The 21,165-nt window shown below is 38.6% G+C and overlaps 1 protein-coding gene across 1 annotated transcript in view; it reads left to right on the top strand.

Moving 5' to 3' along the window:
* The window catches only part of tmtopsa (teleost multiple tissue opsin a), a 56,480-nt gene that overhangs the window by 19,078 nt on the left and 16,237 nt on the right, over positions 1–21,165 (top strand). The gene's annotated exons all lie outside the window — the stretch shown is intronic.

Here is a 21,165-nt window from a genome sequence, read left to right as displayed (position 1 = left end):
AGTGGAACCTCAATCAGCCCACAGCTGCTCCGGAGGTCAAAGAGTTCAAGATACTCTGACTAAAAGCCACCAGAGAGTGTGTCTATCTTTATCCTAGGAAGCCCATGAAAGATGGTTTGCCCTCTTTTTTTTGCCAGAGGGATTTTCATTTCATGTCCAAAAACTGACCACTGTATTATCATTATTCAACATCTTTAATAAATGGGACAGCTTTGTAGCTCTATATTGAGTTTTCCTTTTGGTAGAGAAGATGACATCTTTAGGTTAAAAAATAGAGTATGTACTGTACCACATGAAGCACATTTTCATTTAGCTCACTATAGTGTTGAATCTTAGACCAGACAACCTGCCTTACAGCCACTAATTTCAGCAGCGAGGCTAAATGTGACCCTTAAATCAGTTTCACTGTTAAAAGGAAGATTATGTAATTAACTTGCTGGTTTCAATCATCCGCCATGTAAAATTAATGTCCCAGATAAGAATATGTCTAATGCACATGAAAAATTAATGGTCTACCTAGGACTTTTATCTAATCTAGACAGGCACCGATGAATACCGCTGCATCTTCCATCAAAGAGCAAACAGTGTTTTACCTCCAAACATGACCACTGAAAAAAAGGAGTCAATTCAAGAGAGCATGTACTTAATTAGACTCCTCCTGATATCCTATCTTTACATCATCTATATCTGAAAACACATAAACTCCCTTCACCGAGAGTTAAATGAGAAGATAGCCCTCTTATGTCTGTATAGTCAGCTATATTTTTTCCCCAGGATGGCAAAGTCATGACTCAATTTACTTGCCCTGATATTCTTACCATAACTATTCTCACTGCTCATGCCTAAACCTAAGCAACCCAACCAACCTCATGACTTCACCATCCTGGGAACATTTTTTTTGGCTTACAGTAAATATGAAGCTACCACTAGTAACGGTTAGCTTAGCTTAGCACAAAGACTAGCAATGGGGAAACGCCAAGAGACGGTCAAGAAATACTCAAGTTTCTAGTTTTTTATATATTTAGCTGATTTAACATATTTTTATATCATTGGACATTGGATTTTGATGCAATGCTGTTTTTAAAGTCTTTGGACTAAGCTAAGCTAACTGCTACTAGCTGTAGCTTCAAGATATAAAAAGTATGGGCCTATTGGTTTTTCTCATTTCTGTAACCTATGTATTACAACCACAACATAATTGCCTCTTCACATTTATACCCATATTTTAAAGGAAACTCATCAACATGCAAAGAAACTGTCCACCAACTACATAACAGCATGTTTAAACTAAACAGTTAGGTCACATATTAAACACCTAATCTTCTTGCACAGTTGTGTCACTTTTCTACGGATGAATTTAATCTAAATGTATTTTAAATTATTGTTTAATGTCCAAACATATAGCCAGTGTTCAAATTCAGTGTCTAAATAAACCATCTGTACACAAAATTGCATGCCGCATATGAAATTTGGGGTCTATGTGTAAACAACACTGTAATTACACTTTATTTTTACACAGCGTGGCAAACTGCAAAGGACAGCGTGTTCTAGTAATTAAGACTAACACCATGAGCTGCCTTTTTGTGAGAAAGCATTTAAAAGCAGGGATACCATGAGACGCCAGTTGCAAGACCCCCTTTTTTATAAAGGTGACACTATCATTTAATTCATAATTGAGATGTACGCATTTGATGGCAACCCTAGAGCAATTTATTTTTACTCCAGTTATTAAAATGGATTATAATGGATTTGAAAGAGCTCATGTTCTTTATTTTTTATGGCTGCCGAAAATAATAATGTATAATAGAAGAGATGGATAGTGACAGAGATTGTATTTGAGGTGGGTGGTATTAAGAATAGAAGTAATATATCATAAGCCTTTTAACTCCCATGACAATGTCCCTTATTAGTTTAAATTGACCTTCTACTCTAGTTATCAATCATACTGGTAATATCTGATAATACTGTATTATTAAACTCATTAGTGTTGATTTTCATCTACATTTCAACAAACTTTACCGGTCTTACATGAGCTGGGATAGAAGTACATTGTATCACTGTGTATTCCCACAAAACTTTCCCATTAAAGTTTTAACAGAGAGCGAATCAGTTTATTGACCCACAAATCTCAAATGTTCACATTATTTCTACTAAAACAAAGGCTTTCCTATGTGTATTATTGACCCAGTAACTCAAACCACATCCACCACATGGGCAAATTTATTTAATTATTCATCATTACCACATTAATTATTGACGCTTGAGCCAAAGCCCTCCGTTCCGAGGCATTAACTTTTGACGGATGTCATCAAAATGCCATATACAGTAAATGTACATCCTGTAGTTCCCACTGGATTTGCCTCAAAAAGCAAACTGGGACAGAAAGATCTAAAAATATCAACCCCAATTTTTCACTTACTAAAGCTTTCATGTTGGTGTCCCGAAGAGAAAATCAGACTGAAGACCATCAAAGTCACCACGAAAATATTGACTCGCCCTGTTGCGATACGCAGCATCAATTACACTGATTTTGTTTTTCATACAGAATTCTGTGTAGCAAAGCTAGTTGACAGAGATTTGGTGTCATATATTTGTGGTCTAAATAGGATATACAAGGGCTCTGCATAATTTAATCTGCACTTGTGTTACCAACAAAACTTAGTTGGTAAAATGTTAGCAGGTGATTGTGCATTTAGAGTCAGTGAAGGATGGTGTGTATCAAAATGGCTCAATATGGGACACATCTCAAGGCTTCATTATTATGACTACGCCCGAAACCGACGTGATGTGATCTGATTAAATCAAAACATGATGTCATTTATATGTGCAGCTCCCAAAACTAGCTAATAGTTAGTTAGTTGAAAAACAGAAAACACACAGTCCAGTCCAGTCCAGTGTAGGGAACTGTGTTTGGCCATACCCTCAGCGGTACAGACATTTACATGCAGTGGCCAAAAGTTTAATTTGACTAAATCTTGGAATTTGGCTGTTTTCTAACTTTGTGTATGTGTTTAAAAAAAAATCTGGTGGCCATTTTTTGTCTACCTTTGCGCACATGCTGGGTTCCTCCGCCTGTCCTGACCCACTAAAACATGGCCTAATTGAAGCATTTGAATGTGAGGCAGCCGCCCGTCTTCCCACGCCAGCCCTCTGCAGCCATTCATTCAGCAAAAGCGGTGATGAACATGACGCGTTCCCAGAAATTTTAGCACTCGTTCTTTGCCATATTTTACAGGCCACAGGTTTATTGAGGATGACTATCTTCTGTTATGATGTGTGCGTGCCCCAGCTACACCCCATCTGTGTTTCTCCTAAGGATATAAATCTAACATACCTCTTGAGAATTCTGTATTGGAAATGGGGCAGCGGCCACACAGATATATTATCCCTTTGATTGCATTCTTTTTGACCTATTTTCGTGTGTTCTCTCATCTCCTCTCCCTCTTAATAACTGCTGTTGTAGCTTGTGGAAATATAAGCTTAGCTAGCTGAAGATTCCTGTTCTCGACTAATTACTCATTTCTTATTTGGAAAACACAAAGCTTGTAAACCAAAGATCTATAACTTTGCTTTTGTAGTTCGTTTCATCAGTAATGTATCCAAATCTCTAAACTTCCTTGGTCATAGGAGATTTGGATTACATCCTCGAGATTTAGTGCGGCTGGTTACCTTTTAAATTTCACATTTGAATGCTGCGCAGGAGAAATATCCCACATGTGACAGGAGGGAGACTCTGACATTAAACCGCCTCCAGCCTCACAGAGAGATTGTGACGCACTGACCTGCATCATGATGGCTCTCTTTCGATTTCTAGTGGCTGCTTCTCTCTTTCATCAAACTTTATGTCTTGTTTAAATGACTAGAATATATATATGTGTGAGTAAATGATTGATAGATAATTAACAATCAGTGAAGTATAATGGTTTTTTTGTACAATTAATGTTCTGTAAAGCCTGTATATACTGTGGATTTTGACATTTTAGAGCTTTGATAATGTGCTGCTAACAGCCTTTTTTTGGATGAATATTACATTTGCTGACACAGCAGGGTCACCTTTCCACTAATCTCTTGAAGTTCAGTCATTCATCCAACATAATGTCAGTCACAGCAGCAGGGTTGACTCTGCCCCTTCTCTTAGATTCAAAGTTCTCTCAGTTCAACTTGTGGTCGGGCAGCTTTGTGAATCCGTCTTCAGAGGAGTCCCAGCTACAGTAGGTAACTTTTAGCTTCAACTTATTAGGACTCCTAGTGTAAGAATTGATATTTGCATTGCATTTGGATTCAAAGAGGCATACACTAACTTTTGAAAACTACCAAACTTTGAACATCTTGTGACAGAGACATTGGGGAAAATGTAAATCCATCTAATTGCTTTTCCTCACTATTTCTGATTAAATATTCATGTAGATAATGAATTTGCTGTTGGTATTTAATGTCCCCCCTGATGTATTAAACCAGAGTCATACTGGGACAATCAATAATATTCATACTTAAATACTTACTTACCTAATGCGTTTAAAAGCAAACAGAGAAAAATCCAACTGGTAAGGTGTGTGTGACTTTGTGTGTGCTGCTGTTTCAAGCAGTTTCAGGACATGTTGAGCGATGGGCTGGTAGCCCCCTGCCGCTTACTGATGAAACACAAGGACATAATGAACAGTCTTTCCCAGTGACTGTGCAAGTGCTTGTATATGCATGTGTGACCTTTTTCAGCATATGGTACATGGACATATGTAAAAGTTGCAGATGTGCAGTTTTGTTAAAGGGGAAATCCACTGATTTTAGACATGAAGCTCAGTTTACTACTTATGTATATGATATACAGTATATGTTGTATAATGTCCTCTGTGGCTCTGACGGCAGCTTTCTATAGTCTAAGAAATTAACCCCAATAATATTATCAGTGTCTAATAAAAGACACTGCACTGTTGAGTTGCATCATGGGAATTGCAGGATATTACAGCCTCTGTTGCTTTCTTTACAGCCTCTGTTGCTTTCTTTTTTTTAATCTGTCTCTTGAGAGTCCGCTAACACAATAGTGCAAATGCTAACTTGCTGGTGTGTCCTTTTAACATCATGCTGTGTTTAGCAGCATGATGTATATTTTGCATGTTTAAATAGAATCCTAATTATAAAAATACTCTTCTGCTATTTTGGTTTGCTGTCAAATGCTTAATTAATTTGGTGCTAAGGGGTGTGACCAGTAAACTGGGCTCCTTGAAAACTCACTGAGATCATTAAGTCTTCTCTGTAAGCAACATACCACCAAACTTCTCTATATACTGTACGAGTGTGAATATAGATGCACCAAATTATAAAGAAACCCCTCTGTAGTGCCAGAAAAGGCTTGAGCTTTTCAGAAATTTAACATAGGCAGACACATTTCACACTATTATAGTCACATAAATGTCAGCATAAGGTGCATGGATGGAGGCTCAGCACAATTAAAGGCACTAAAGTTGATTCAGCAGTGAAACTTTTGGTTCCACACACACTGTGTGTTTACATGATGTAGAGATATAGGTGATCTCTGGGGAGTCGTTAGAGATGAAGTGATGAACACCACATGAAAGTACTCACTCTTCAGCTGTAGGTTTATTGAGGACAGGTGTTAATTGTGGTGCAAGTCATGGATCCAGCACACAAAAACATACTTATAAGTAAAAATTAGTGACAAGGCTCAGACAAGCGTCTTGTGCCCTTAAAAGTAATCTCTGACTTCTAACGGCGAAAGTGTGAAGATTTTCTTTTTCTTTGTGCGAGTTCATGTGTCTGAGTCACTTGTTGTGTCAGTAAGTAGAATAAAGCCAGCCAGCAACAGACAATCCCATCAAATGAGTTGGAATAAAACGCTCCCTCTTTCAACATAGCCTGTCACATAAATAAAAGCCTCCAATGGCTCCATTATGTTCAGTGAAGTGAAAGTTCCCACATAGATTTCAACCTTATATTTGATGTTCTTCTGGGGTTCTTCTTTTCAGCTAGGTAGGTAGGAAGCTTTGGCGACTGGATGAATATATCAGGCATTTGCTCACCAACCTACCCTAGTAGGTAGTGGTTTTGAAATTTTCATTGTTTTTTTATTTAACTTAGTTTTAGAAACTTAGTTAGCTTTTTTATTTCAGTTTAGTTTTAGTTAGTTTAATAAGTGATTAAGTTGTTTTAATTCTTTTTTATTTTGAGGAATTGACTAGTTTTTATTTAGTTTTAGTCTCAGTTTTTTAGGTCTTCAGGTATCTGCCTGGAACTTGGAGCCATTTCTAGAAAATCGTAAATTGCATGTCAAGCATCTTCTTCTTGTGCTTTAATCAGCAGCCGGCTTCTGCTATGCTGCCACCTACTGGAACAAGTCTGTTATCTCAAGAAGTGAAACTGAACAGGACACAGTAAAAATGGAGGGAGAAAACGAAACAACAATGAAAACGAAGCTCATTTTATCTTCAATTCAGTTCAGTTATAGTACTATTTTCCATTGTTCATTGTACTTTTGATTTAGTTTTTTCTTTTTTTTAACTATTATTTTTATTTCACTTAACTAAATTATTTTTTCACTGGTAGTTTTAGTTTTCATCTTAGTTTTCATGAACTATAATAACCTATAATAAAAGCAGGCATGCGTAAATTCAGCTATTAACTCCCATTTGCCAGCTTGCTTGCTACCAACAGACATGAATGATTTTGTACTTTTGACATCAGATGAGAACATCAGTTCCAAGACGTTTCTTTTTTCCTCCTCTCAATCTAGTGTCTCTTTAGAGTTCCAGGAGGACAAGAGACAGGATCTCCAGACGTTACCAAAAGCAATCTAACCATGAAAAAGTGAAACAAAAAAGCCATTAGGTCTACAATTCAACAAGTCAATTCCACACCGCTTCTACAGTGCTCCCCTCTCCCTTAGGTCCTCGGAGTGTTGTTATTCCAAACGAAAATGAATGTCCTGACACTCTATCTGAGCGTACACACACACACACACACATTTCTTCACACCAACTTTCAATTCACTGCATTCGCCCCTGAATTACCCCAGCAGACCTTCAATGCGGTTCCTGATTCTTTCCCCTTACAAGTTGTTTGTCTGTGGAAAGCAGCTAGTGATGTTTATTCCTTGCCTTTCTACACATTTACTTGACTTTCCTTCATTCAATAAAAGTTACAATCATGCCCCTTTTTTTCTGTGCGACCTTGCAGACACCTCGACATGACGGCGAGGCAGGGAGAGGCAGGGAGGAGGAGGACAGTGAGTGTTTGTAAAGCAACTCAGTGGAGCGTTGAGGATTCTTGCTGAGAGAGGCCCTTTGATAGGCGACAGGCAAGCGTAGTGTTTGGCAGGCCACAGGAGGCGGGCGGTGTACAGAACTAATGCAGCAGACACAAATCCTGCGATCAATCATGTTTAGCAGCCAACAACTGCGCTGGCAGAACAGCCGGGCCGACTCAGGAGCTGGAATGCTGAGGCACAACAAGCTAGTCAAAAGTGCTACGCCTGTGTCTTTTTCTCTTCAGGGTGTTGTGTGTGTGTGTGTGTGTGTGTGTGTGTGTGTGTGTGTGTGTGTGTGCTGTCTGATTACTTGTCTGGGTGCTCAGGTGTGCCTTAAAATGTAAAAATGATGTGTTGGAGTTGAGCCTTATGTTTATCCAGGTGTATATTTGAATATATGGATGTTCTTGAGTATTTGTATGCTGTGTGTGTGTGTGTGTGTGTGTGTGTGTGTGTGTGTTTGTGTGCAAGCCCTAAAGTACTAGCAGCATACAACCGGAGCTGTGTACAGCTGATTGGCTTCAAGAGACGCTCTCTCATCCACTTTAAGGAAGTCATTTTCAGAGGAGATATGTCACTCTTACAATCGCTGACATGTTTTCGTGGGACTCTCAGCATTAAATGAACGTCTCGTCTCGGTGACTTTCCCTCCCTCCCTGTGGCAAAAGCGGGTGGAGAAGTGTGAGAAACATGATGGAAGGGCGAAAAGTGTTATCAGATTGGTGAGGACGTAGCTTTCTGAAGTGCTCATGTTCTAGTGCCAGGATTTGACTTCACTTTGATATCACGCTGCTGTTTCTGCTGTCAAAGCCACGCCAACGGGAGGAAAAAAATCATATGCGGAATTTTCCAAATGAACACCAACAAGGTTGAACTTTTAAGCTTCTGATTACGGCAATGCCTGAAACAAAATATGTCACTTTAATTACATTTACAGTGTCTGTACTGTAGGTCTTGTAAATCCCCAAGCTTTCCAACAGAAGCCGGGGTGTTTTGACAGCGACACACGATATGCTCGTGTTTAATAAATGATCAAGTAAAAAAACTATGTGTCAGTTATGTGAGGCATGTGAGTCAAGAGCTGTGGCATTAGAAGTTCATATGTTTCCTCCTCATTAAATAAAGTTACTGACATATATCTCCTATTTTGTTCCTTGCCACATAACTTTAGTCTGAAACAGCTGAAGCAGAGGTTAAAGGAAGGGTGGGTGCACCTTTCACACCTATCACCCTTTCAGAGAATGTCATCTGGAGGTCCTTAAGCTTGTGAACACCAAGAAAGCAGCAGGACTATGACCTTGTTTACACCTGGCATTTACATGCATCTCAGATCACAAGCGGACAGCCGAGACACTTTGCTGTTCACATCGCTGACCACTTGTGTCCAGATTCTGTTGCTGCCTTCGTCACTTCTGCTAGAAGGTCAAAGAGCCACGCTCACAGTTATTACATCAGTCAGACAAGTGTCAGATTTGTTTTTAGTGCAGACTTAAGAGCTAATAAAAATTTAAAAAACTAATATTCATGTACAAGCTATTCCAACTGTTCAAATGACTCCAACCACACATCTGTGCTACTCTCAATTCTTTAAACCGTATACCAAAATAACCACCTCGTCCTGCATTGATGACTTATTTTAATGTTATGTCTTTACCAGGGACACATCCGGACACATTAACAGTTACACTACAAAAGATATGTGGTCAAATGTGTCCCAGACCACCTCGGCAAGTGGTTTGAGTGATCGGATCACAATGCGTCTTGGTGGTTGTTTACACTTATATTTAGCAATGTCCATGTGTGATCGGATTACTCGAGATGTAAGTTAATACCAGGTATAAACAGGATCTATGTGCTGACCAACTACTGATCACAATGACATTCAGACTACACTGCCTAATCCTACACGTATATTTATTACTATTCTTATTCGGAAAACTTTCTTTAATCTATAACTTGAAGGAACAGGTAGGATTACCTTTCATTGTGAATGTACCTTATACAGTATGATAACGTGATATCTAAACCTGATTGATCGACTGATTGATTGACATTCAGTAGTCACAAGATAAGTTTGGGCTGTTAGAGACAGCTGACTTACACACTTGAAAACGGCAAAAAGTTTAGTGTTAAGACAGAAGTAGGTATCGAGTCAGAATTTACAGTACAGGCACTGAGAAAATTGCTTCTAATCTTTCCTGGGTGAGGTGGTGTAGTGTTGCAAAGCCGTTCCAGCTCACATCTCCCAGGAGTTTTCACCAGTGTTGACAGTGCATTCCTCCGAAAAAAATCCTCATGGCGCAGTAGATACTAATTGCTTCAAATGATCTGGCTCAGGTCTCTCTCTCTCAGGAGTCTGCGCACTAACTGTGAGACAGTTAGAGAAGGTTATGTGGCTAAGAGCACTTTCATGACAGACTTCTCTTTTAAATTTGAACACGTGTTTGTGTCACCTGCTGATAAGAACATGGAGCAAACTTCCACAACAAATGCCCAGAATGAGGACAGACAGAGCAGGAGAGGGGAAACTTATCAAATTCATCAAAACAGGACTTTAGCCTCTGCTGATTTGCTCTCCGTCATAATTAAATCAGTTATAAATTTACCTGTTTGCACCACCTCCCCTATATGCCTCCATCTCTCCCCCTCTGGGAAATTAACTCCCCTATCACACCTCTCTTGTTTCTCTCTACTGCACCAATCCTATTCCTTCCACTTGTAATCTTTTACCTCTCAAATAAGCTCTCGTCGCTATATCTCACTCTCCCTTTCTCTCTCCACTCCCCATCTGCCTTCCGCTCTCTGTTCTCACGCCCATGTCTGGCTCATGCTTGCTTTCAGTTGCATCGCCACCACTAATCTCACAGTCTAATAGCCAGTGTCTGGTGCTGCTGCAGGCTGGGAGGAGGGCAGGCAGCAGCTGGGGCTAGAGCACAGGAGGTACACGCAGCCTCCAGCCTCCCAAAACTGAGGTGATTTTTAGCAGCCAGTCTGGCAGCAGCACGCTTCATCCGTGTAATCCAGTTATCCTGCCTGAAGACTCCAAATTAACTGATTATGTGGATTAATTAAGAACACTTAGAGTGAGCTAATATGGTTGTGGGTGTGTGGGCGTGGAGGGGTTGGGGGTCTTCTGGTGTGATTGGGGTATAATTCTGGGTCACTGCCAGTCATTATGAACAAGAATTTTCCTGTTATCTGTGTGTAACCTGCAGGCCAGGGAGCATTTTTTTGTGTTGAATGTCATTACTGCTCTGCTTCAATCTGCTTTTCATGATACAATTATAGATATCGGTGTGTGAAAACCGCTACATTTGTGCGAGGGCTGAAGCTGAGAGAAATGGCAGATGTGGAAACAGCATGAAACATCCTCTTGATAAGACGAGGGGGGGGGGGGGGGGTGAAGGAAAATAAAGAGACCTTTTTAAAGAAAGGAACCAGAGAGAGCAGAACTTGAACAGATGGAACTGTGAGGATGAAACTCAAACAGTGGATGGCTGATAACAGAGCACAAAGAGAGTATTGTAGAGTGTGTAACATTAATCATTAAATTCTTTGTAATGACTGAGCACCCCCCCGTCAGTGGAGTTTTTGAAATGGAAGCACAGTCAGAGTTGTGTGTTGATTTATGAGTGTATATAAGTCTAAGCATTCACAGCACAGACCTGACTATTTTGATTTTATAAATTACCTGATCAAGTATACCAGAGAAATTTGACAAGAAGCATTGTTAACAATAAATGCATGAATGAATGAAAGAAAAAGGCTTTTTCGGAAGACAAGACAAACAACGGGACAGAAAGAGACGCCAAACGGAAGGAAGGAACGACCGTGGAGAATCCTCCAGTGTGGGCACAGGAGCTTCTGAAGCAGTTTGCTGATTTTAAAAAATCATCGATGCCTTGAATGAAAGTATGAAGAGTCTGAAAAAGACTTTCAAGCTCTGAGTGGAGAATACAGTATAGTATAGTGAATTGGCAGTTGAGAGGACTTCGAAGACACTAAAATAATCCGGTACCTATCCAAAAGTACCACAGCTAAAAGCTAGGATCTTACCTGGAAGGAAGCAGATGGATTAACTAGGTGTTTATGGGTTCTCCTGACCTTGGTAGAGACGAGTCAGACAAGGTACCAGAAATAGAGCGGAAACATCGAACCCTGCGACCATGACGGGGCCCATCGAAACACATGCTGAACTGGAGTGATTGACAACATATCCTCAAAGAAGCAAAGGCCAAGACAGTATTACAATGGCACAGAAAACCTTTCTACATATTCCAGGATCGTCCCATGGAGATACAACAGCAATATGCTGCTTGTGTTCAGATAAGAAAAAGACTCTCCGGGATGTAAATATACACTTTGGCTTTCTTTACACATCCACATTACTGGATACACTTAATGGGGAAAAATGCATTTATAAAACTACTGAAGAGGTGCATCAAGAACTGGTAAAACATGTCCCATTGGCTTTTGGTTAATAACAATATGGACTACAGGTCAGTGGATTTATTTAATCTACAGTGGTAATATAAAGTTTAGAATTTGGGGTTTTTCTGTTGTTTCTTCTCATTATGAACTCTGAATAAATGCAACCTATTTCTGTTGTATCTTACTTATTCAAATTCCAGTGAAAATAACAAGTAAATGTTGACATTATAATTCATGTAAAATCTTTTAGTGTTAGAGTGACACACACTCTTGGATCATGGACAAGGGATGGAGAATGGATCCCTATATTAAGTACAGTCCATTTACGATATTATGTGTTGTTTACACCCTTATGATAGTATGTCTATGTTATATTTATTTTGTCAGAGGAACAGAGTAAACTGATTGAAATACATCTTGGGAATAACTTATGTGAAAGGGTATGTGAAAGATGGGATTTCATATAAAGATTATATCATGGAATGTCAATCGAGTATCAAACAAAGTTAAAAGTTATAAAATACCTTCACATTTGAAATTCCTGGTATGTGACATAGCTACAGTATAATACAAGAAACTAATTTGAATAAAGATGAATCTTTAAGTTTAAGACAGAGGTGAGTGGACCAAGTTTCTGCCTGCAGTAATAGTGCCTCAAGGTGTACGGTCCTTGTGCTATTTATTAGTGTTGTCTGCAATAAATCTTTTTTGTAGATACAACACATAAATAAAAAGAAATAAAGTCTTGTCAGTCAGTTTCCTCCATCCACCTGCAGACCAGTTTTATGTGTTTGGAACATGCTGGAGGTGACCTCACATATGCCTGCTGGCCTGGTATCAAACACACCCTGATCCTCCTCCAAAGACTAAATCAAGACCAAAACACTTAAAGGTAACGTATTAATAGGTTATCTTATCATTGTTTGTAAGACATCAGATATGGGTTTTTTGTAACTAATCAAATGATAGCCTTTATCATTAAAAACCGACAATAGCAATATCAAAATCCTTCTTGGCAGATCTGAGACTTCGTATTTGACTGGAAGACAAAAATGCTGGAGTGTAACCTCAAATAACTGCTTGTAGCTCTACTCTCCGATATTAAACTGAGGAGACTATTTGATTAAGCTGATCTGATCCTGTGGGTGTGTTATTAGGCTTAAGACATTACAAACATAGGATAACAATTGCACGCCTGGCCTGATATACACACTGCTTATTATCGTCATTCCCTCCCCTTCATGTGCTGTATGCTTTGACGGAAACTGTTGTTTTCCCTTCAGTACATGCCTTCAAATAAGAATAATCTGGTGTTCCAGAAAATCTCATTTTTTAACCATAACAGGTTATTGTGATGGAAATAGATTTGGAGTTTAATTTGACGTAATACAGGACTTTGTTTACCAACTTTTAGATATACTAAACTAATACTACTTTAGATCACTTTATAGGGTATCTTGATGTTTCTTTAATGTATCTCATACTCATGAAAACTGCATCAAGGATTTATTATTCTGTAAATATTGACATCACAAGCATCATATATAAAACTAGAAAAAGCTGAATTTCTGAAGAAAACGTACATCTACTGCTGATGTTTTGCAGCTGAAAGTTTGAAACATCACTGAATCAGTCAAAGTTGTGGTTTTAGCTTCAGTCAAAATACAAAACTGATAAAAAGATTACAAATTTCACATCAAGCGTAGGAACTAAATGAAGTTGAAGTGTGACTATAAAAGTTCATGTCGTGTGAACTGGAAATGCTGAAAAACCTGAAGGTTCACTTCAAGTTCAACCACTGAAATGTGTTAAAATGTTAGCTGAAGTGCAATTGATTAGCTTGAACTAGAAGTGTGAGTTGAAATGGGCGTCCTGAAAGCAACGTACGCCCGTTCAAGTGCATGAACTGAAAGCTGAGGTGTAAGCAATGAAAATTTAGTTGGAAGTTAAAGATCTGAGACTTCAAAGGTTTTGAAATGTCAGCTGAAGCCTAACGTTCAGTTTAAAAAGTCAGAAATGAAAGCAATGAAAGCGTCAGTTGACTTGTGAGCGCTAAGAGAGGCTCGATAGTCAGTTCAAGAGCAAAAAATGAAAGCAGTTGAAGTTGAACTAACAAAGTAAAAATGTAGAGATAAGTTTAATGTTTGATTGAAGTTTCTAAGTGAAAGTTTAAATGAGTATAAAAACAGATGAAACGGAACCCTGCCAGGGTCATTAAGAAGTGAAAAATGCCTTAGTGTCAGTTATTGTAGTCATGTTATTATATCTAGAGCAGACAATGATGACAGTATTTCACAATTAAAACAGTTTTCGGTGTCCTGTCCTCATGCCCAGTCCTAATAAACCCAATTTTATGGCCGACTCCACAGGGCAGCGGAGAGAACAGAACGCAGAGAATCCAAATTGAGTCAACATGCTCCCTCTCGCTACTTTTTTGTTATTGATTAAATTTGTCTGGCAATGTAGAACCAATATGAATGTTCACCTTAGTACATTCCTCTCCAGACCTTCGCTTCAGCTCGAGAAATGAAAATCCTTCTTTTTTTTTCTTTTTCTTTTTTTTAAGGAAGATATTTGCCATTCGCAGACTGCTGAAAGAAGCAAAAGCAACGGTTTAATTTCTGGCTGCAAAGCATTTCATTTTTCTATTTCAACTTTACCCAATGAGTCAATACTTATAGCACACAGAATATGCCAACAAAGGTCTGTGAGCCATTCTCCTTGAAAACTAAAAAATACATAAGTTGGGTGGTTTTCCCTCCACTAGTTCTTTTCATCATCACTGACAAGACTGTGTCGACTCCTGCCTGAAACCTGCAGAAGACCAGACTCGATTCTAGACAGGGGACTGTCATACAAAGCCCAAAATGCAGCCATGACCAGAGTATGTAGGTTCCAAAAATCCATCAAATCAGATCTCTCCTCGCCCAGGACTCTGACCGGTGCTTTGCTCAAACTTTAATCATTCCCCGCCTTGACCACTGCAACACCAACTCAACCAGGCTCCTAAAGTATTCTTTTAAACTGAAACTCATTCATGATTCTCTCAATTCTTGCAAGTCCTTCAATATTTTCTCTCCTCGAAGAAAAGTAATAATAATGCAGCTATGGCAAAGCTCTCAGCCCATCAAGCACTCTAAATTCTGCCAAAAACATTCCCCACCATGAGGCAACCTGGTCATCACTTCTTTTGACTCCACTTATGTGCATCTCTCCACTGGTGGCATGGCCTTCTCACGTCAGTCAGAAGGCTTGAATCACTTCTTTTTTTTTTTTTTTTTTTTAATTTCTTCAAAAAAGCACATCATGTAGCCCAGTGAGTGCTTACTTCATACTCGTACCATTAAAAGCTTCTATAGGAACTTACACATTCACTGTAAGATCCTCTTTGGAGGAAGTAATATGAACAGCTGAATGCCCAAAGTAATATGTAACCGTCATATTGCTAAAGTGACTTCACACACAATCCAGTTTATCTGTCTCCCTCGCTTCACATACCATTATTCATCCTCTTACATGTGACGTGCTGTGATTAGAATAGATGGCTTTGCTCTCAGATAGGAAATTTCTACAGAAGATTTCAGTGTGACAGCAGAAAACCTTTTCCCACAAAGGAGCAACAGGCTCGACGCATACTGAAAGCAGGTTCTTAATGTCAACTTCAGTGTCATCCGGAGTTGCAAAATGTCTGTGTAGTGGAAAAATAAATACACAGGCATTTAGGCTTGTAATTGCAATGACATACTTAACACTTCAGGTATAAGCAAGTTGTAATATTTAAGAGATTTTTGTTTTTTGGTGGGTGGGTGTCAATCATGTTCCTGCTGAAAAAAAAAGAAATATGTTATTCAGTACAAACGATATTGAACCGTGAAAATAATCATCATTGTATCCATTTGTTGGTGTACATTTTTAGATGACAGCAACTTGCGTGAGCTCAGTTTTCCTGCTGGATTTGCTATGGCAATATTTTCTACTGACTTAGGTGTTTTCTGATTTTAAAATCAAGCAAAAATAAACTATCCCTGGACACCAACAATGCGTCAGAAATAATCACACAAGGATAGGCCTGATTGTGCCTCCGTGGCACACTGGGCGTCAGTACAAGAGAAACAGCTGGAAGACTGCTGCAGTGCATAGATTCAAAAGCCTCTTTAAATCACCACAATGTGAAACATTAAGACCAACAGAAGGTGCTATGTTCATTTCAATTATGTGAGCCAGCAGAGAACACAAGTGAGGAGTGAAATTTTACACCTTTCATTTTGTAAGAATGGGCCGTTGTGTTTGGATACCTCATCTAATGTTTAATACATGTAGCACTGGCTTACATAAATCATCTGTAGTGGATCCACGGCATCAAGCAAGGTCAATTTTGCAGCCAAATGCTCTATATATGTTGAGTGTGACACACACACACACACACACACACACACACACACACACACACACACAGACTCCAGGTCCTTCAACCAAACCACTGATTGACATTGGCTGGCAAAATTACCAATGTAGGTGTTTTCTGATTCAGTGCCTCTATCATTCAGACAATATTGTTAATCACCACGCCTCCCAAAACTCATATTATCACTGCAAAAATAATTATAAAAATGATCTGATCTGCAACCTGTATGTTTATAGTTTGGTTTAGTCATCTAAAGGCACTGTTATCCCTGTACAGTGGCTCAGTTCATTTGATCCGGACCAATGAAAGAAATTACATATTGTTGCCTTTAAGTTTAATTTCTGGTCCGCCTACAAAGTAACCAAGCTTTAAACGTAAAGTTATATACACTGACAGATGAGTCATTGCCTGGATAATTTTGGAGATGTCACCCTGTATCATCAACACTTCATGCACCCACATGGAGAATCAATTTCTGAAAAATGACAGGACATGCTGCACTTTACAACACCTTACATGTATATTCATTATTCTCTGATGCCAAAAAGAATTAACAGAAGACAAAATTGACTATGAGCCTTATTAGTTCAGACTGCAGCTGGACTTTGAACATCATAAGAGTCAAGATCCTTTTATTGTTACATCTCATCATATATATGAGAGCTACTTTCTTGGGTTTCTGCTTTGCGACATTGCAGCAGCAAAGGTAATAAAATAACAGTAGAAGTAGCAGTAAAACAGCATTAAAACATACATAGTGCATGTAAAGTGTTGTGTCGGTCCTGCCTTAATAAATGTGCATGCATATGTAGTCATTTGCATGTTTGTGTGTGTGACAGACAGATAGGCTGTTAGTGTCCATTATTCATAAGCCTAATAGTGATGTAGAGAATCCTAATAGGACAAAACAAAAGAGGCAATGATTAGAAAATATTACATGAGGATAATTAATGTGTGGTTGGAGAGGGACACAAGCTCAACACACCTCTCTGAGTCTGCGCACATGTGTAACCATGGTTACCAAATAATCATACATAAATATTGGCCATATTGTTCATCGCTTATACAGATATCTACTATCACAAAATGATATTCAGTGGTTGTTCCACTTTGTTTTCACACCACAAGCAATCCTCATCAGAGTCCTTAAGAATGAATCAGAGTTCGACTGACAGACATTATACTCGCCCAAACAAACCAAACTAAATGGGAATATATGTCAGAGTTTGTTTGAAGCAAACAAAACATGTCAGAAAACATCTTAAACTAGTTGGCTAAGGTAAAAATTGACTGTACATTGAGAGTTGGCGGTATTGCAACACAAACATCACACTACTCATATTGAACACTTCATTCTACACACAAACACAAGAGATAATCTGTCAGGAAATGTGATGTTTTAAGTATTGGAACAAACATAGTTTTTATGGTGAAAACAGTCACACAAAACAAACATTAATTTACAGTTTTTGACATGTACTTGTGTGTGCTGACAGGACCAGAAAACTACAAATATGAACAGAAAGTGATAGTAGAAGAACACACTATGAAAGCATGAAGATATTTCACATACCAACACTCTGAACTTTATACTATTTACAAGATGGGACACCTTGAACAGATGATCTGTCTGAATAACTGACAGCCTGCTGGGGACTCAAGAGGAGACAATGCTCCTTCTGTCGCTGCTGAGGAAAATTAGCCATGGGATATTTAATTAAGTCAGTGAAGGATGTGAAGATATTCTCTCTTTACAAACTTATCCCGTCAAACAATTCTTGACGAATTCTATCCCACATGACTATCCACGCTCTGTGGGTCTCAAAACTACATTGGACCACTGCCCATAATCTACAACTCTATTTCAAACTGTCAAGATGGTGAGCTAAAAAAAGAAAGGGTTGGTTGTTAACAGTTAGTTCACTGCCTGCTCACTGCAACATCATGTTGTCCATCATCAAAAAGCTATTGTTTATTTTGATGCTCATTACCGAGCTTGTAGTCTTCAACATTTTGACAAAAGGCTGCAACAGATTTGTGCCGTCACGCGGACGCAACACCATAAATATTAATTGCACGACGTTGGGGATTTGCTGTTTAGCATATGAAACGGATTCTCTGTAAGTGAAGTCAATTAAAAAGCTAGTTCCTTTTAGCAGCCACCAAGCCTTTGATTGCAATCATTCAACACTTACTCTCCATTTCCTCAATTTGTCTGTGATCCCTGCCACTTCATTTATTTAATCAGAGCCAGGATTGAAACTAATATCGGCCACCTTTTCTCTAAAGCTGACAATGTGATGAAGTCTACAGGGCGGGAGCAGAGCCAAACTAAAAAATGAAACTTTTTTCTGAGCCAAAATGATGGATAACCTTTTTTTTTTGAGAAGGATGAATTCTAAAAACTTTCAACTTAACATGAGAAGGCAGTAAAAAAGAGAGCTTAACCACTGTGTCGGGAGAGCTATAAAGAGATGGCACTGAGCAGTCACCCAGCTCTTGGCAGGATGTGTGGCAGTTTATAGACACACTGGCTGTTATGGTGAGTAAAAGGTTAGATGTGTATTAAGGTTTGAGTTTTTTGAGTTTAGTGGCCTCTTTCGCACATACTAGACAAATGTAATTGTGTCCTGAAGATCTTGTTTAAAGGACTACTTGTCCTATTCTTTCCCTGCCAAGATTTGAGAGATTTGATGGCAGATCAAGGGAGTCAAAACAAACAAAGTTATAGTCCCAGAGGCTAGAGCATAATGGACTTGTCTTTCAAATAGTGTTTTTGTCTGCTCTAATGACTGTATATGTTAACCACGTCCAACCAAGGAGCATTATGCTGCACACTTAAGTAGACAAAGACTCTGTCTTCTTTTTAAGCAACTTTCAATTTGTTTTTTTCAAAGCAACCCGTGTTCCCATAACAGCGGCAAGTACAACACACACTCAGCTCAACAACTGCGACACAGCTCTTTACAGACTGGTGACATATAGCATCGCTGACAACTGTCATACATTCCTCTTTTATAGATAATAATGAACTAAAGTAGAACCATTAACAAAATATCTGACTAATTGACAAAAAAATAAATTATTATCTATAACGTCTCCAAATTTAGTGTCCCAAATATTTTCCCACCGTGTGGACGCTAAACCTGAATGCTACAATATCAGACTTTAGAAGTTTAAACTCCGCCAAACTTATTATGATACATGTAGATAGAATAACATTTGCTAAACACAGTGGTTAGTCCTAATTTTAAACAGTTCAAATTTGTAACACTTAAAATAAACATACCATTTGAAAGTATGAATAAACTAAAGTAACCACCAAACCTCTGTCTTGATAGTCCAAGAAAGCTAAGGAGCTAAACTAGGCTACGTTAGAACAAGCTTACAGTCTAACCTTATAGCTTTCCTTATCACACACTGTATTTCACCATTACTTGTATATTCAGCTTGAAACATTAAAAAATAAGCTGGAGACAGCTTTTTCAAACAACTCATGGAGTTAATGTTAGCTTAACAAGCTAGCTAGCGAAAGGCAATAAAATCACCTACCAATAGCTTTAGCCAGCAAAATTCTTGTAAGACACCAGCATTCAGGTGCTTCTACCTATATTGTTTTAAAACATTACAAAAATGGTAGCTTTTATAAACTCAATAACACAGTTTGCTTGAAAGCAGCTAAACTAAGCACTCCAGAGTAAATAACAATGTCTAAACATGTTTTGTATGAGCACACCAAATCCCCCATTTGCAGAGTTGAGGGAGCTTCTTGGGGGTAAATGAGCTGAATGTAAAGAGGCTGTCAATCACTGGCATGGCTTGATTAGTCTGCCACAATGGAAAAGCATTTATTTTCTCTGTGTCATATTGTGACAGTAATATAAACACTCTGCCTGTCTGCTGAAAGCTGAGTGCTCTATTAACGTGTATATTCATGAAAAAGTCACAGTATGAGTGACAGCATGTTAGTCCACAGGAATGCATACGTTTATACCATGGTCAGTGTGATGTGAACTGAATAATGCAGGAGAGGAGATAAACATAATGTCTCATATTTTATCATATTTTATAGACCAGCATGCCAACATATGTACATAATGTGTGTAGCATGACATATACGAGTAAATTTATGTGTACAATTTTGGAGGTTTGTTTAAGGAACAGTTTTCTTCATGATTAGCTGTCAGGCAGGTGATGATGACTAAGCAATGACCTATGAAGTTTGTTTTCCTGCTTTGGGTGTGTGTTTGTGTGTCGCATATGAACTTTCATTAAGTGTTTCTCAGACCACCACTATCTCGCCCAGACAAAAAAACAACACCTTCCACTGCATGAGCTTTTTTTAAAAAGTGGTTACCTGTCAGCGTGTCTCCATGGCAATGAAAATGAGCGACAGCAGCCAACATGGCTACAAGGCAAAGATATAAATAGACACGGCTCAAGTTTGTGGAGAGCAAGAGTGTTCGTCAGTGTCCAAGTGTGTCCATGTGTGTCCATGTGAAGGTGAGTGTGTGTTAAATGACTAAACACACACACACCATCCATGTTAATGTCTAAAATGGTCAGAGCATGATATTATGCATTATCCATTCATCTGCCACTATTTATATGTTTCAAGGTGCTAGATAAAAAGCAAAGGTATCCCAAACATTGACATTTCACTAAAAAACACAAATGGTGCCACTAAATAGTCAGAAGAATACCTGTACACAATGTGGCAGTCCATCTAATAATTGTTGAGATACTTCTGTATTAAATGTGTTGGACTAATGCCAATAGCATGGCTAATTAAAACTACTACAGCAGGCCAAAGTTGAACCACATACAGTAGTTGGTGTGCCAACAGTGATGGATGTTTATAATGAGAATTCTGGGTCATCACTACACAATTTAGCATTTTGACCTGTGTAATTGTCTGACTACTTGTGTTCCTGCTCCAGCGGACTCCTTTTTAGCGTTGCTGCAGTTTTTCCAGGTCTCAGTAATTAACTTGGTGAGAGAGATGTTATTATTACAGGAACGTTGGCCAAAAAAACCACCAAACTTAAATAAATAAATAAATAAAACCCAA

Source organism: Scomber japonicus, chromosome 12, assembly GCF_027409825.1.
Source record: "Scomber japonicus isolate fScoJap1 chromosome 12, fScoJap1.pri, whole genome shotgun sequence".
NCBI classification, from domain to species: domain Eukaryota; kingdom Metazoa; phylum Chordata; class Actinopteri; order Scombriformes; family Scombridae; genus Scomber; species Scomber japonicus.
The sequence above is the reverse complement of the archived record's forward strand: the minus strand, read 5'-3'. Positions and strand labels throughout refer to the sequence as shown.